At 45.0% G+C, this 14,969-nt stretch overlaps 1 long non-coding RNA gene across 6 annotated transcripts in view; it reads right to left on the reverse strand.

Moving 5' to 3' along the window:
* Positions 1 to 2,091: 2,091 nt before the first annotated feature.
* LOC138690856 (uncharacterized) overlaps positions 2,092 to 14,969 on the reverse strand; it is an 81,062-nt gene continuing 68,184 nt past the window's right edge. For 4 of the 6 annotated variants that reach the window (XR_011329669.1, XR_011329670.1, XR_011329667.1 and 1 more), the window contains exon 6: positions 2,092 to 14,711. This is a non-coding gene — a long non-coding RNA (uncharacterized lncRNA). The remainder of the gene's footprint in view (positions 14,712 to 14,969) is intronic. The other 2 variants (XR_011329671.1, XR_011329672.1) reach the window with 2 other exon arrangements.

Below are 14,969 nucleotides of genomic sequence, written 5' to 3' on the forward strand. Positions count from 1 at the left end.
CTGTCAATTTTTGGTGACAGAAAACATAGCGACTCACGTTCTGAAACATTTAGTAATATGATAATGACTTAAGGGGTCAAAGGAATTGTATAATTACCAATTCCATATAAGAACATAAAAGTAACTGAGAAACAAACTGCTGTTTCAGGAAAGGATAAATTCATATGTTCTTCCAAGACGCTTTATAAAGACAACCTTTGCTCTGAAAAGATCTTTTCTCTTCCCAGGGTGGCAGCACGCTGAGGTGGAGGTTGCAGCCAAACTCCACTGAATTGAATTGAATTGAATCTCATTGCCCCACACATTCCCCCAGACCAAGAGCTGTTGCTGACAGCTCCAGCTCCATCCTGGAAGAGATGCTTTACAGACCCTATTTCTGCCAGAGTCAGTATTCTCCTTGGTTCTCTTTTTTAGCTGGTGAAGAGTAATTTAATTTGCAAAATACATATTTTCACACTTGTTTCAAAGTAGTTTCATCACTAAGCCCTATATAAATACATGGGAACAGTGATTGACAGAAGAAGGTTACCAACAACAATCACTTTAAACCAATTATTTGGGAAGCGTTTTTGATGGAAATGACGTACACAGCAATAATTTTTTCCTGGCAACCATTTTCCCTGGGATTATTCCCAGGATCCTGTACAGATGCACTTTCCCCATGAGACCACTGGCCGGTACGGACACTTGGCAGTCCCTGAGACAGCACTATCACGAAAGTAGGATTAAAGCACGTGAAGCTGCATGAAATCAGGCTCTCAAGTCTCTGAACTCGGTGCAAACCTCATATTGCACATGCCGCAAGCGGCCCTGCTAGCCCTTGGGCTCTCTCAGGAGATCAGAAAGGAAACCACAGCTTTGTTCTAGGAAAGGCATAAAGGGCTTCAGAAGTCACATTACCAAAGAGCTCTGCAGGCACAGGCCAGAGTGCAGCATTTTGTTATGTAGTCTCACCTTGTTGGAAACACGCTCTGGGCTTCTAAGGAAAAAGAATAGGGAACGGGTTTATTTCCGTAAACTCAATTCTTCCTTTCTTTACTTTCTGGCCAACCATTGAGGCTCAAGCTTCTATATATTGCCACTTGGAAAATATTAATCTAAAATAATACGGACAAAAAAATATCACTGTTTGTTGTTGGAGTCTCAGGGGAGCACAAAATGAAAAAATAATTCTGGACAATTTCTGCCGTTCCTGTAATGAAAAAAAGTAAATGGAAGTATCAAAGTGACACCTCCATCAATTTAGAATTAAGGAATCGACTTTTCCTATCTCGAGTCAGAATACTGCAAAAAAATTCTGACAACCCCGGTTTAGAAAACTGCCATAGGAAAAGCAGCTAATTCATTCCTCAATGCAGCCTTTTAATGTATATTATACAAACTAATATACCTACTGAATTTTACTCTACATGATTCTTGTCTCACTTTTCACTTCCATGCTTTCATTAACTGAGCTTCTGTCCTTCATTATTTGTACAACAGTGTCTCAGGGGATCCTCTTGTTCTTTTATAAAAATGTAACTTAAGTGCTCCCATAAAATAATCATGTCTTTGTATTAACTTGTATTAATGGGTGTGTTTTAACTGCATAGCTGGATCATTCAAATATACTGGAGAGGATGCGCAGAGTATATAGAAAGCTTGCATAGTGTTTACATAGTCTTCCCACACATTTTGCCAAAACTGTATTGCTCCAACTCCTGTGACATGCTAAACAAAAACAAATTTGAGCACCAACAAGGGCAAGCCTCTGGAACAGAAACACGTAGTATGGAAATACAAGTGTTATTTACCATAAATCATATGGCTGAGATCTTTAAAACAAGCTCCTTTCCTATAGGATCTTGATGTTACTGAAAGGAGTCACCCTTCAGGATGTGATACTCCCCGCAGGAGAGCTGAACATTAATGCTCCACAATTATGCTTCATGAGCCCTCACCATATGCCACACGCAAAACACATGTAGTTTAGAAAGCAAGGCTCTATCCTGCAAGCAGCTATGCAAAAGCTCAGCCATATTCATGCAAGTCCTGACAAGTAAAGGAAACTGTAAAATTAATTACGTGAGTTGGAGTTTATGGGCTCAGGTATTTACATAATGTTCACAATTAACGTGTTTATTTCCATTTTTATTCTTCATCTATGTGCTTGACATTTATATCAGTCATACATGTTACACATTTGAAAAAGGAAAAGGTAATTCAGGTCAGCCAGGAAAAGCTCTCTTTGGGATCAAACTGGAACAAGAGCTGCACGGGACAATGTCCTCCACGCGTGTCTGCCATAAACCACACTGATGCATTTAGGCTCTAGCGTGGGAAACGTGAGACCTCTGAGCACCCAGAGGTCTGGTCCTCAGCCCGGCTGGAAACGCAGAGGCGGCGGCAGGCTCACCGTCCCACCACACGAGGATGCTGAGAGCTGAGAACGGGCTCGTGCTGCAGAGCAAAGGTGGCATCGGGTGGCAAAGGGCTCCTGTGTAGACAAACAAACTTACCCACTCGAAATGAAACCTGGCCCTGTGAGTGCAATACACCTGGAGCAGCCCTCATTGCTCCATGCTGGGGACAGCTTTGGGACATTTTGTGGGCAGAAATGACCTCCCGACCACGTGCCACACCGGCTGGGTGCTGCAGAGAGGCACAGCATATCTGCTCATGTAGGCCATGGGGTTAAATTAAACATGTACCCAGCTCCTCACCAGCTGCGAGTAAAACCCAGCAGGGGTGGAAGATAAAACCCCATGAAGATGAAGTCTGGGGGACACAAGATCCCACAGGAAAGCATTCATTTCCAAAAACATCCTCAGGGGGCCGCTCGCTCCCAACTGCCACCAGAAGCCACATGGCGTGTGCCATCCTCATTCCAGTTCCCTCCACACCCACCTTAATCTGATGCATTACTTGCAAATGAAGGCAAAGAGATGCAATTGCAGTAACAGATTACAGGGTTTTGCTGTACAAAGTACACTCTACTTAGAGGTGCTACCACTGAATTTTAAATTAATAATCAGAGGCACAGCCTCTTCTGAAGCAAACAGTAAGAAAACACCTTCACGCTAACTTTCTGCCCCTCCGTGGCAGATCTCCAAGGAATTCATCGCAATTAGGGCTGTCATGAACAGGTTGTGCTGGTGCACATGGGTTGCAGAAGTACTTTGTGCCGTATCAGAGCTGGCCCTAGCGTGGGCGTTCACAGACCCATGCTCTCCACTTGAACGTCCTTTCTGGGGCATGTTTCTATGGGGTTTTCCTTGGGTTGCACTCATCTTTACATTGCAAATGAGTGTTTTCTTTCAAAGATCAGTTCTTTACACATTTTGGCACCTGACCTACACATGGCACATCCAGTCAAGCTGTATTATACATTACATTAACACTGTAAAGAAAGGTATATGTATCTACATACATGCGCCCTGTATTGTTTTTTCTAAAGTCTGTCAGATCACTACATTATAACAGAGAGGCTATTACAGGTTTTGTTAGCTGTGCATCATTTCACACCTTCATTACAATCTTTACCGGGAAAATGGATTGCTTTTGAGCCTCTCTCCATTCTCATTAAACTTCCACTCTTGCGAGGTGTCAGAATTGTAAAATGCCTAATACGGCCAGTTAATTATAACACTGCTCACTGCTTTAGCCTTTTCAATTACCCGCATTTCCACTGGCTGAAGCAGCCAAGCTCCCACCTAGGGTTAGTCAGACCAAAACTAACAAGGAAGACCAAGGGGTGGCCAGCAAACAGAGGACAACACGCTCCGTTGGCTAACACAGGACCTGGGAGGCCATTGGAAAGCTTTCCACCAGCAAGAGACAGCATTTCTCAGGAGCTGGAATGGGAAGTCTGTGCTCATGCAAGGATGAAAGACGGAGACGCAGCATGGTTTTCAACTTCCTTTGCTAATACTCTAACTAAAAGTCCAACACCATAAATGTTATTAAGGAAGATGTCCTCAGAGTTGCTCAGGGTAATAGCAGTATTCGTCAGAACAAGAACTGGCAGAAATTAGCCTGAAATCACATAAATAACTTTGATTTCTGCTTCAGGACACGAGCTGCCAGATAGCTAGGAGTCACCTCTCTCCTTGAGCACTGGCACGTTCTTGCTCAGACGGCGAGACCTGCAAAAACACCAGCTGACGGCAGCTCCCAGGGATCACACACTGGAATTCTCCTCCTAGTCCAGCGGGGCCACTTCCACTCCCTTCTGCAGATGGGAAGAGCGAGGGCTTAGACAGAGTCTCTGACACTTATGCAGAACAAACTGCTCCCATGTCCCTTGAGTTTCTGGTGACACAGTATTTTGGGGGTGACATGAAGCTTTCTGAAGTTTCTTAACCGCACACATACTGCGGTGATCGGGAGGCTGACATTTCGTGAACCGTTGCTTCTTGGCTGGATGAACCACTTTCTGACCACCCCGTCCGACTCCCCTGACAGAGTTGCCCTACCAGCTCCCACCTGAGCTGACACTAGCCCGCCCAAAGAAATCTTGATTTAAAGTTTCTCATAGCAGCAAACGCACTAGGACGCAAAGCAAGATTTTCTGAGGATAAAATACCCTCCTACATTGCACATGGCATATGCCCACACAAAGGATGCTAGTCTTTTTAGGTCTTTTCTCTTATTACAAAACTAAGGCAACTAAGGATTGCCCAAGTCACACCTTGCTGTACAAATGAATATTTCATTTTTAACAGGGAATAATTTCCAATGTATTTATCAAGAAAGCATCCTTGCTGTAAAGGAACACCACGTTCTGGCAGAGACATCCCAAACACAACTGAGAAAGCCATCTCCCTGATGAGGGATCAGAAGATCAAAGTTGTGTTTTATTAGTTGTATAAAAAGTATCTTTAGCTCTCAGTTGAAAGGAAAAATTTGCATTTAAATAGAAAGATTAATAACTGTACTACACAGAGCCCACACTGAATAATTTTTTGTAACAGAAAATAATTCATATTGTTTTATATAAATTGTGCACCTTAAGTCAAGCTACAAAAAATTATAATCGTAATATTTTATGGAACAATTTTAATATAATACAGCTTTGTTACATTATTATTCTCCTTTGTAAATAATGCATGTCTGGAGCTTTGGGAAAGGCTGGATTTAAAGTACTTACCTCTGAAAATTCAATAGGGCGTGTGGTTTTTGGTGTGTTTACACTATGCATGAGTTTTACTTATTAAAATAGAAAAATCTATCAGAAGGATAGGAACAAACCATCCCTCCTACTGTAAGGACAGACCAGGAGGTGATGCCTGGGGAGAGCTTCTTGAATTTTTTTTGAAAGCAAGCTTTCTCTCCAGAACACACAGATTTGGATTCACTCAAGTACTTTGAAATGCTATTGAATTGTTGAGTTGTTTCGGTCGGGTTAAAAACCTGATCTTTAAACCTAAAAAAATCCATTTTGACATTCTTTTAGCATTGAGGGGCAGCTTTTAATTTTATTTTGAAATGATTTTTCACTTACAGCTACATTTTTTAAACACTGGCTCCGGGCCACAGGAAAACAGCCTCCCTTTTCCATTTCATTCTAACCAAGCCTTTAAAAAAATAAAATAATAATATACTGATGCTTCAGAGAAAACTTCCAAAAACTCCCTTGGGATCAACCCAGAGCATTTCCTGCTATGTCTGTCTGTGATTTGCTTTAGTGCATTAATGACCTGCCCAACACTGAGGAGGTCAGCTGGGAGCAGAGGGGTGTTATCTCCAGGTTATACCCCGTGGATGGTCTCCTGCAGCCATCCCAGCAAGGCTGCAGTACCTCGGGGGTCTGACGGTTGCAATTTCTTCCTGCTCCATCCTTCTGGGCTGCCAGGCTGCTCCCTGGTACCCACCCTGCTTGTCTCCAGCCCACCGTGAGGGATGCGTGGGGGAAGTTGTCAGGTGGAAGCCTGAGCTGCTGCAGTTAGGCAGAAAAGCTGCATTTTCCACCCTGCATACTAGGAAAGAGGCCAGTGCAGCCCAGGGGCTACGGCAACTGCTTTAAGCAGCTCTACTATTGCTTTTCGACTGCTGGAAAAAGGCAATTCCTTTGCTTTCGTCTCCGGGACTAATCCCAGCAGAGCCCTGCCACACTCAGGGCATTTATTCTGCCTTTGCTCAGGGGACGGCTCCTGTGTCCCATGACAGGTTTGCTAACGCTGGGCACTGTCACTGGTGTCCAGGTACAGAAAAGACCCCAGTCTGCCTCCTCGCCTGCCAAGGGAAGCCGGCTGCTGCTGAAAGTGCCACAAGCTGCTGTTTGCAATGGGAAAGTAGCAGTTTCTTTGCTGGCCTCACTGCGAGATGCAGAATCTATTTCCTGCTGCAGCGTGAGCACAGAGCGGGGAACTTGCAGCGTTTAATTCGTCACTTCTTCATATATTCCAGTCCTTACCCAGAAAAACCTTTTAATTAGAGAAGAATCAGGAGGGACTTGCCCGGCATTCCCCCAGTGCCATGCGGATAATAGAAGAAAGCAAAACCCCTTACTCTGCTCGGAGCCACCGGCACCACTAATTACCCTCCCAAAATTCAGCTCAGGTTCCTCTCGCTGCTCATTTAATCTCCGTCACTCTTGCTGCCTTCCATTTCATCGTGCAAGCATCGAGCAACAGGCACAGACACAATCAAGGAAGTTTGGAAGAGCCATTGCTAGCATACAGCGCTGCTTGAAACGAGGGCTCAACAGCAGACAATCAGGAAAAGATGCACAGATGCTCAAAAACACAGCGTGTGTCCATTACGGAGCACAGCTCTCTCTTTAGGCTCTAATGCATCCGGACTCGAGAGGCTGCAGGCTTCGCTGTCGCTGTGATATGTGCTACTTGCCAGTGGCAGCGCTGGGCTTTTAGGTTGGATGCTGGTGCAGGGATTGAGATGTTCATCGTCACCTTCCTGCTCTCGCCCCCAGTGCCACCATGTGTGAGAGCCCACAGCCTGGGTGCCACCAGCAGGGATGCATCGGCAAGGCTGGCAGCTCCTGGGGAATCCCTCTCCATCACTATAATTACAGAGCCCACACAAACCAAAGGTGTGCAGGGAACCACATAACTTGTGAAATGCTGTACAGATACAGATGCAGCAAAAACCTAATTAAAAAGTCCCTTTCAATGGTCAAAGTGAAAAGGCAAAGCCCTTGACAACAATGAGAGGAGAGTACATGGGAGCCAATGAGGATGAGCATCAACATTAGCAGCAGCTCACCTGGAGAGCAGGTGAGATTTGGGTGACCGAAAACCTGACCTGCCGGTGCTGGCTGGGCTCCTCCTGGCCCCTCTGCTCCCTTTGGTTTGGGAGCTCAGCCACTCAGGGGCACGCAAAAGGATGGCAGGAGCTCAGGGACAGCCCTTCCCCAGTGAGGGAGCTGGATTGGAATTTGGTTAAATAGGTGATTTGCCTCCGGAGATCTGTGCCAGGGTGACGAGGTGGATGGCAGCAGACCGCAGTGGCATGAAGGGCCACCGGGCAGGCATACAGCAGCTGGCCTGATGTGCAGACATAGCTGGAATTACAGGTTTCGTTGCCTGTCTCAGGACCTAACAGCACAAGCTAGTAGAAGCCGAAGCATATATCCCTTTTTTCCTAAAAAAAAGGACAAACCTCAAAAAAAAAAGAAGTGTTCAAACAGGAATTTACATTACAAATTTCCCCTTGTCAGAAAAGGCTTTTGGAGCATCTCCACTGCAGCAGGGCTGGTTTAGGGACCGTCAGGGTGGTGCCGGGGGCTGGGAGGCTGAGCCAAGCCGAAGGACAAGTCACCCACACATAGGCAGGGTTTGGGACAGTCCCTTCTATCCCGGCCTCCACACCAGGGCTGAAGCTTGCTCCTACCTCTGCTCTGGAGAGGTGATGCAGCTTTCAGAGTTTGATGGGAGTTTGTTAGCGAGAGGCAGGGTGACAAGCTGTGGCAGGGAGCTGCCCAGGCTGAAGGCCATGGGTAGGTGATTTCTGCTCCAGGGACGATGCCAGCATGGGACTGGCGAGGATGACGGGCAACTGGTTTAAACCCGTTCTTACAGCAAGTTCCCAACATGCTGCTGTTTACACATGGTTCTCCTGAGGCAGAGATGGGCTTTGAAAGTCCACGAGCATGGATTTACAGGTGCTGCTGAAGGCTTTCCACCTTCCACAGCTTCAGAGTCAATCCCTGTGGCAGCAGGACCAAGTTATCCATAAGGATGGCTGGGAGACTGCCTATCCCCAGCATTTTAATTATTTACCCTCAGATTTAATACCTATTTCAAAAGCTAAACTATGTAGATGGAAGCAGTCAGGGAAACTTATTTGGAGTCATAATGCACTTGACAGGTTTGAATCAGTCACCTGAATTTCGTTTGGGGCAAAATATTTTCACTCCATTTTCCTTTCTGATGTGAACGCAAATTGAAGTGTTCCTCCAAACCAGCACAGGAGAAACACAAACAGTTTGGGAGCAGAAGCCTGCAATATTTAGGACCAGCGAGACCACATCCAGACCCAGGAGCTTCTGCTGGGCTCCTCAAAGACTTTTGTGCTATGCCAGAGTCACTCAACGCTGTCTCCTCCACTCAGGCTGACCTTCATCATCCAAAGATCATCCTTGATATGAAGACCATCCCCTCAGCTCAACTGTGGGATGTTTTTAGCGTCAAAAACTTTGTTAGCAAAAAGAGCAAGAAAGACTTGAGAAAGCCCTCAGACCTGGGCACTTTAGGCTTACTAAACCATGGGATTGCTTTATCCACAGCTCTTTGGTGGGGCTCAGACAGGAGGGGATGAGGTGTGGGATGTTACCACTTCCAAAAGAGGGATCTGAAAACAGGAGGACTGTTCTGCTGCCCACAGTCACCTGCCACCTCTGGAAGTATGAAAGAGCAAACCTTCCTTCAGCAACCGTCATGCCTTCAGGAATCTGTGGTCTAGTCACTTTTTTTCCCATATTGAGGGGGCAAAGATTGATCAAATCTTTTCTATTTAAAACAGCAATAAAAGCAAATAACCTGTTTTCTAAAGACTAATTTTCTTGCACACAATGTCAGTTAGCTTTACAATATCTTGTCATATATTCCTTAGCTACTCAATGTTACTTCTGGAGCTTCTGAATGTAAATACTTTCTGACAAGGAGAAGGATGAAACCACATGATTTTTTATCTCAGTTATACATTCACATATCACATATCCAAAGTTAACAAGTGATGCTCTTGTGTAAAGCAGTTTTCTACTTCCCGTGCATCCAAAATAACAGCCTTGAAAATCCTTGTCTATTATATAGTAAGATAGTTTGCTGCCTTTATTTTTCTGACCACATATGTATTGTACAAACAGAGGACAGAGACTTTTATGTTATCATCCTGCTGTCTGGAAATCTCGTTCTGCAATCTCTGCTTTTTCATTGCCATTTTCAGATGTTTAATGAAGCGACACATGGATATGAGATGCCCCTGTTATTTCTTTTGCCCAGTGTCTATCGTTTTCAATCTCAGAACTATTGAATAAATGGAAATATAGTTACCAGGTCTGTTTTGCATTTCCTGAGCAAAAATCCCATTGGAGGCAATGAGCATTGTGGGTAAGGTAGACAATGCAGGTTTAAGTCTCCTTTTTTTCCACATTGCCTGTGTGGAAGAACATAAAAGGAAAATATTCACTGTTTATAGGCCTTGTCTGCTTTTTAAGCCAAATATTACCATTAGGAAAGGATGTTTTCTAAATGAATGATCTATGTTCGCACTCCACCACAGCCACTCCTTTACCTAGTTGCCTTCCCCTTTGGGACCTCATGCTAGTACCAGCAAAAGTCCAAGACATAAATATGCCACACTCCCCTGCACACGGGTGGGGATTTGCCCAAGAAAGCTGTGCAGAAAGCTGATTTCTCACCATCATCTCCAGCTCAGAGGTGCACCACTGACCTTTTCTTCCTGCATAGCCATCTCAAATGACAGGAACGATCAGGCTTCAATGCTGAAGGTCAGTCACATCAACGTTGCCCATTTTCCACTTGTGTACAAGTTCACATTCGTCCTTCCGCTCACCAGGATCGCACTTAGCCCACTGGTCTGCGAGAGCATACATTAGAGGGAATTTTAATGACTTGAACTTGTGCTGAACTTCCTCTTTTAGCTGCTGTTTCAGTGATTTGTTGACTCTCCAAGGCTCATTCAGGACTTTTTTTAGCCTTGACAGAGTAGATAGAGTAGACATGGATTTTATGTGCCAACTCTTCTGTATTTCTGGCACTCCACTCACCACATAGCAGGTCAGTGAAATACAAGTTCAAGCAACAGAGGATGCCTCCTGCGTATATCTGTGGTGTTTCAAAGTAGCCTAAACTAATCTCTCCCTCTCTTCCCCATTAGCAGTGACGCTAAGCTGGAAGCAACGGCTGAGGGTGCTTTAACAGCCACACAGAATCTTAATAAGATCTACTCACATTTATATTGTGCATTTCAGGCCGGCTGGCTCAGTTTCCTTAGCCACAGCCTCACAAAAGGAGCTGAATACACTGGTTTATTTTTGTGGGCATTTTAATTATTTTAGCATTGTCTCTGATTTTTGTATTGGCCATCTGCAAAGTGTGGCAGGATGTGTGTAATCTTCTATGGTACATGTCGTACTTTCTCCATTATTATCAGATGGGAAGGAAAACCAAAGTTAAGGGAGATTAAGGTCAGCCTACTCTCAACATCCAATCGCTGTATAATCCACTGTGTTATCGCTGGGGAAGATTATCAGCCTCGATAGGACCCATTCTTCAAGCCATTCAGCTCTGCTGAGGCCCACTTCTCTCACAGAATGGTATTTCGGTTCGATCTGAACAGAGAGAAATCGTACATAAATTTTCCACTACATCCCACTAATGTGCAGTAAGTGATTGTCTCTGTGCAGGACGCAGGAAAGGCGTTTCACCGGACAGCACAGCTGTGCTCTGCACTGCCCTGGGCCAGAGCAGAAAGGATGCTAACGCAGCCACACCAGCAAGTGGGAGACAGCTGCCCCCAAAGCCTTCACCCCAGCAATAGGGAGCCGAGTCGACTGCTAAAACGCTGCGGGGATGAGGGTGGATAGAGCTGTGCTGACCGAGGGACTTCATCCTGGCCAGGAAGGTGTTGCTGGGCAGGATCGGGCATCCCGAGGCAGAAATCACATGCTGCTTCTTGCAAAGGGCCCACAGGCGTGATTTTGTTGATGTTAAATGGTCCAAAGAATTATTTGGGGAGGGTGAGGCACAAAGTGCAGTGCACTTAGGACAAGAGCGACTCCATGCTGCCTCCCCTCTCCCAGCGGAGATGTGTGACATTCCAAAAAACGCCCTGAAACCAAGATAATTAATGCATTACCTCCTAGTAGGAGGAGCAATGCATCTCCCCTCTAGTAGGAATATAGCTCAACAGACACGCTTCACCTACCAAAGTTCGGTAAGGCTGAGCCACACGCTGCTTCTGAGCATCACCACGTTTAACCCGTTAATAGTGACCGAGTGTCTCTGTGTGACAAGCGGAGACCAAAGACGGGACCAAGCAGCTGCTGGGCTCTGCCACACTTTGCATGCACCCCAAAAGAGAGAAAGAGAGGGAGGACTGCAATACTTATGCACAGTTGTAGCCCCACTGTGAAACATCCAAACAATCCATTGGAACAACCACGCTCCAAGAGTAACCAGAATAGCCCAGATTTCAGGATGATTTCCCTCTGTTGGCAATTAATGTACAAAGGTAGAAGTGTTTTCAAATTGCTTTAATTCGCAGTTCCTTATCCACTCCCAACAAGTTAATGACTGTTGCTCCTCTAAGGTTGTCTCTTAGCAACAAAAAGCCTCATCAGCTTGGAGTTCTCCCTCGATTGCTGGACGCTGGGTGTTCGCATTGGATGTCAAAGGAAGGCAAGATGGAAGAGCAGACGCTGACCTCGGGCAGGCAGTATTCAGCTCCAGGAAACTCCCTGTCAATTATCACATTGTGCACAAGTGAATGGGGGATCTTCCGCTCGGTGCAGAGAGGGACAGAGAAAAAGGCATCGTCTCTTTCCCACAGGAAGATCCACCGTGTGCACCAGGAGCTAACACCTCATTGTAAATGTCGGCTGCAGAATCTGCTCCTTACAAATTCCTGCAGGCTTACAACAAGCAATGGCTGCAGTTCAGGCAGTAGAAAAATGCTAGAGAATGACATGCAACTCGGTCAGACATACCAAACGAGCATCTCATTTTGTTCATGGGGCTTTTCAATCACTTGCAAGTTACCTGTGTCACACCTACCCCTTAGTAGTCCAAATTCCACATCTGCCTTCCATGGATTTCCACTTATTTCTTGTATTCAATGACTTGGGATTGAAGTCCTCACCTTCTGTCCCTATTCAGTCCCTGCCTGAAAGAGCATATAGTGGGGATACACATGGGGCAGGAATGCAAACCCCAAAACTGATTGATCTGGAGCTGAGCAAATGAGCAACCAAAGGTAATACTGCAGAGGGAATCAAAACAACACAGTTTCAGCAAGCTCTGAGCAAATGTGGAAAAAAAATTGATAAAATATTTCCACTGTGGGAAAACATGAGACAAATAATCCCAACACACAAAAATGTTTCATTTTTAAAAAGTCAAAATATTTCATTTCAACATTTCCAAATGAAGTTTGCAGCTTTTTCTCTCCAAAATATTCTTGGTGTGTAATTCAGTTTTAAAAGGAAGAAAGCAAGGGTTTTTTTAAAGGGTCAGATCACATAAAAAGTAGCCATAGCATCCTTTGGTTGATTCACAAATGATTCAGAAATTGCAACCATGGGATCCTCTTTGAGAAAAGAGGATTACCTGGGAGACATGGGATCCACCTCATGAAATGGGGCAAGAAGTTGCCAATATCCTACTGAGGAGGGCATTCAACCAGGTTCACAGGGGCCAGATCCTGAAGCCCACGGGAGGGCAGGAGGACTGCACGGGGAAGGGAGGAAGCAGGCATGCACAGGGCGAGAGGGAGACCCTGAAGAGAAACTGGTATGACACGAGCTTCTAAGTTATATTACAATCAATTAAAACCACAGATAACGTTTTGCTACATTGCTTTCCTGGGCATTAAATGACTGTAGCTGTCATGGGGTAGGCAAATGAGTATGATGGGAGGGGAGGCAAGCAGTGAAGCAATGTAAAACAGAGGCTTTCCCCAGTAGCAGAAAAGGTCTGGAGAGCTGACAGTCAGGTTCTCACCACGGTCCTGGGAAAGCACTGCTCTTCGCTCTAGGGTTTCCTGCAAGATAAGAGATCATCACTAATCCCATAAAACATGGCACATTTCTACTCAGAAAGCTGAAAAGAAGCAATCAAGGCTGAGAGATGCTCAGACCCCACATGCGAACCAGATCTGGGTGAGCACCAGCATGGTCTCCAGGACACTTTTCTCCGAGCAGAGAGGAACTGACCTGGACCCAAACGAGCAGCACGTTTGCTCCAGTGTGGGAAACCTTCCTGGTGCCTAATCAGCTTTCCAGCTAGGGGAAGGTCTTCATTCTGATATACTTTTAATTTTTTGCTTATGGCTTTAGTATTGCTGTATCATATGTAACTGTACTTTCACGCTTGGGTAGCAGCAGTAATAGATCAGCAAGATTTCTTGCGCCTATCTCAGGAGGAAAAGTTTTATTAAATCATTAAATAAAATCATCATGTAGTCTGCTTTAAAAAATAAATAAAAAAAAAAAGGTCAGCTTCAGAACTGAAACACAAGTGGGAAAGTAGGTGTTGTGAACACTATACCAAAGTAGCTGAATTAGATGCTGCTTATCAAGGAGGAAATAGAGTGCATGAATTTAAGACAAAAAGAGAAAAAGAAAAGCAAAAAAAGATCCTTTTGAATTAAGCCTTTTCTCACCTTTAACAAGGCTCTAGAAACAGCACTAATCAATCCAAATGACACTTTAGTGTGGAGATCCATTATATTCCTCAACGATCATATGGCTTTATATGTTATAATTTGGTTCTGAATTATGGCCTACATCAATTATAATTGAACACTGCTTCCCACTCTACAATCAGACTGTGATGAGAACAGAAAGGCAGTGGACATTAGAGGATTACTATCAGAACCACCTAATTTAATTAAGGAGATTTATTAAAATGGTAACATTAACAGGTGTTTTATGAGACTAATAATTAATAAGGTTTCTGTAGAACATTTGTAAGAGAAATAGACAATATGCAGTGCCAGCAGAACTCCCTGTAATGGGATAACAATAAAGCATTAAGAACTGTAGATCAGATATTATGATAATAATCTGATACTGTAAATTATGGTTTGAAGAGGATTAAATGCCATTACTGCAAATTAGTATTTATTTAAGCTCCAGCAGGCCTTTGCACACCGTCTAAAGGAAAGGTGGGCTGTAGACAGGCTCTCCAGCACAGACACTTGCTGTCCTCCCGAATCCCACCGTGATGAGTCGAGAACCTCGCTATCTGCCAACACAGCAATAATGCTGACAGAGTCCACCTAGGAAACCGTAACAGGGCTGCAAGAAAGCACTTTGTGACGGTGAAGTCCAGCAACTTGGTTTTGACCTTTCTAAAGTTACCTTCAAGCAACTGAAAGTGGGCAGCCCCATGCCCCTCCGCAGGCTGCAAGAGGTGTCCCCAAGGGACAGGGGTCCACAGTGTCTCCTGGGGCTCCAGCCGCCTCCCAGCACACCGGATGGTGAAGGGTGGGAACGGCGATGGCTGCTCTCTTCCTTCCCATTGCAAATCCTGCCGGCACAGCAAGAGGTGAACCTCAGGAGCATGAGGAGAGAAAGGGGAAAGCGGGACGGGAAACCAAGAGGGAGAAGCGTGCTTTCACAGCAGGGAGCAATATCCCAGCTAGCTAAAGGAAGGAGTAGAGAGAAAATAGCCTCAGGGTCTTTTCTGGAAATGAGGGTGCTGAGGGACTTTGCCAGATTTACTTAGCAATTTACAGCTCGTGTTAACACCTGGTGCTTTCTTAGCTCTAGGCTTAAAAAAGTTTTC

Source organism: Haliaeetus albicilla, chromosome 24, assembly GCF_947461875.1.
Source record: "Haliaeetus albicilla chromosome 24, bHalAlb1.1, whole genome shotgun sequence".
Classification (NCBI taxonomy): Eukaryota; Metazoa; Chordata; class Aves; order Accipitriformes; family Accipitridae; genus Haliaeetus; species Haliaeetus albicilla.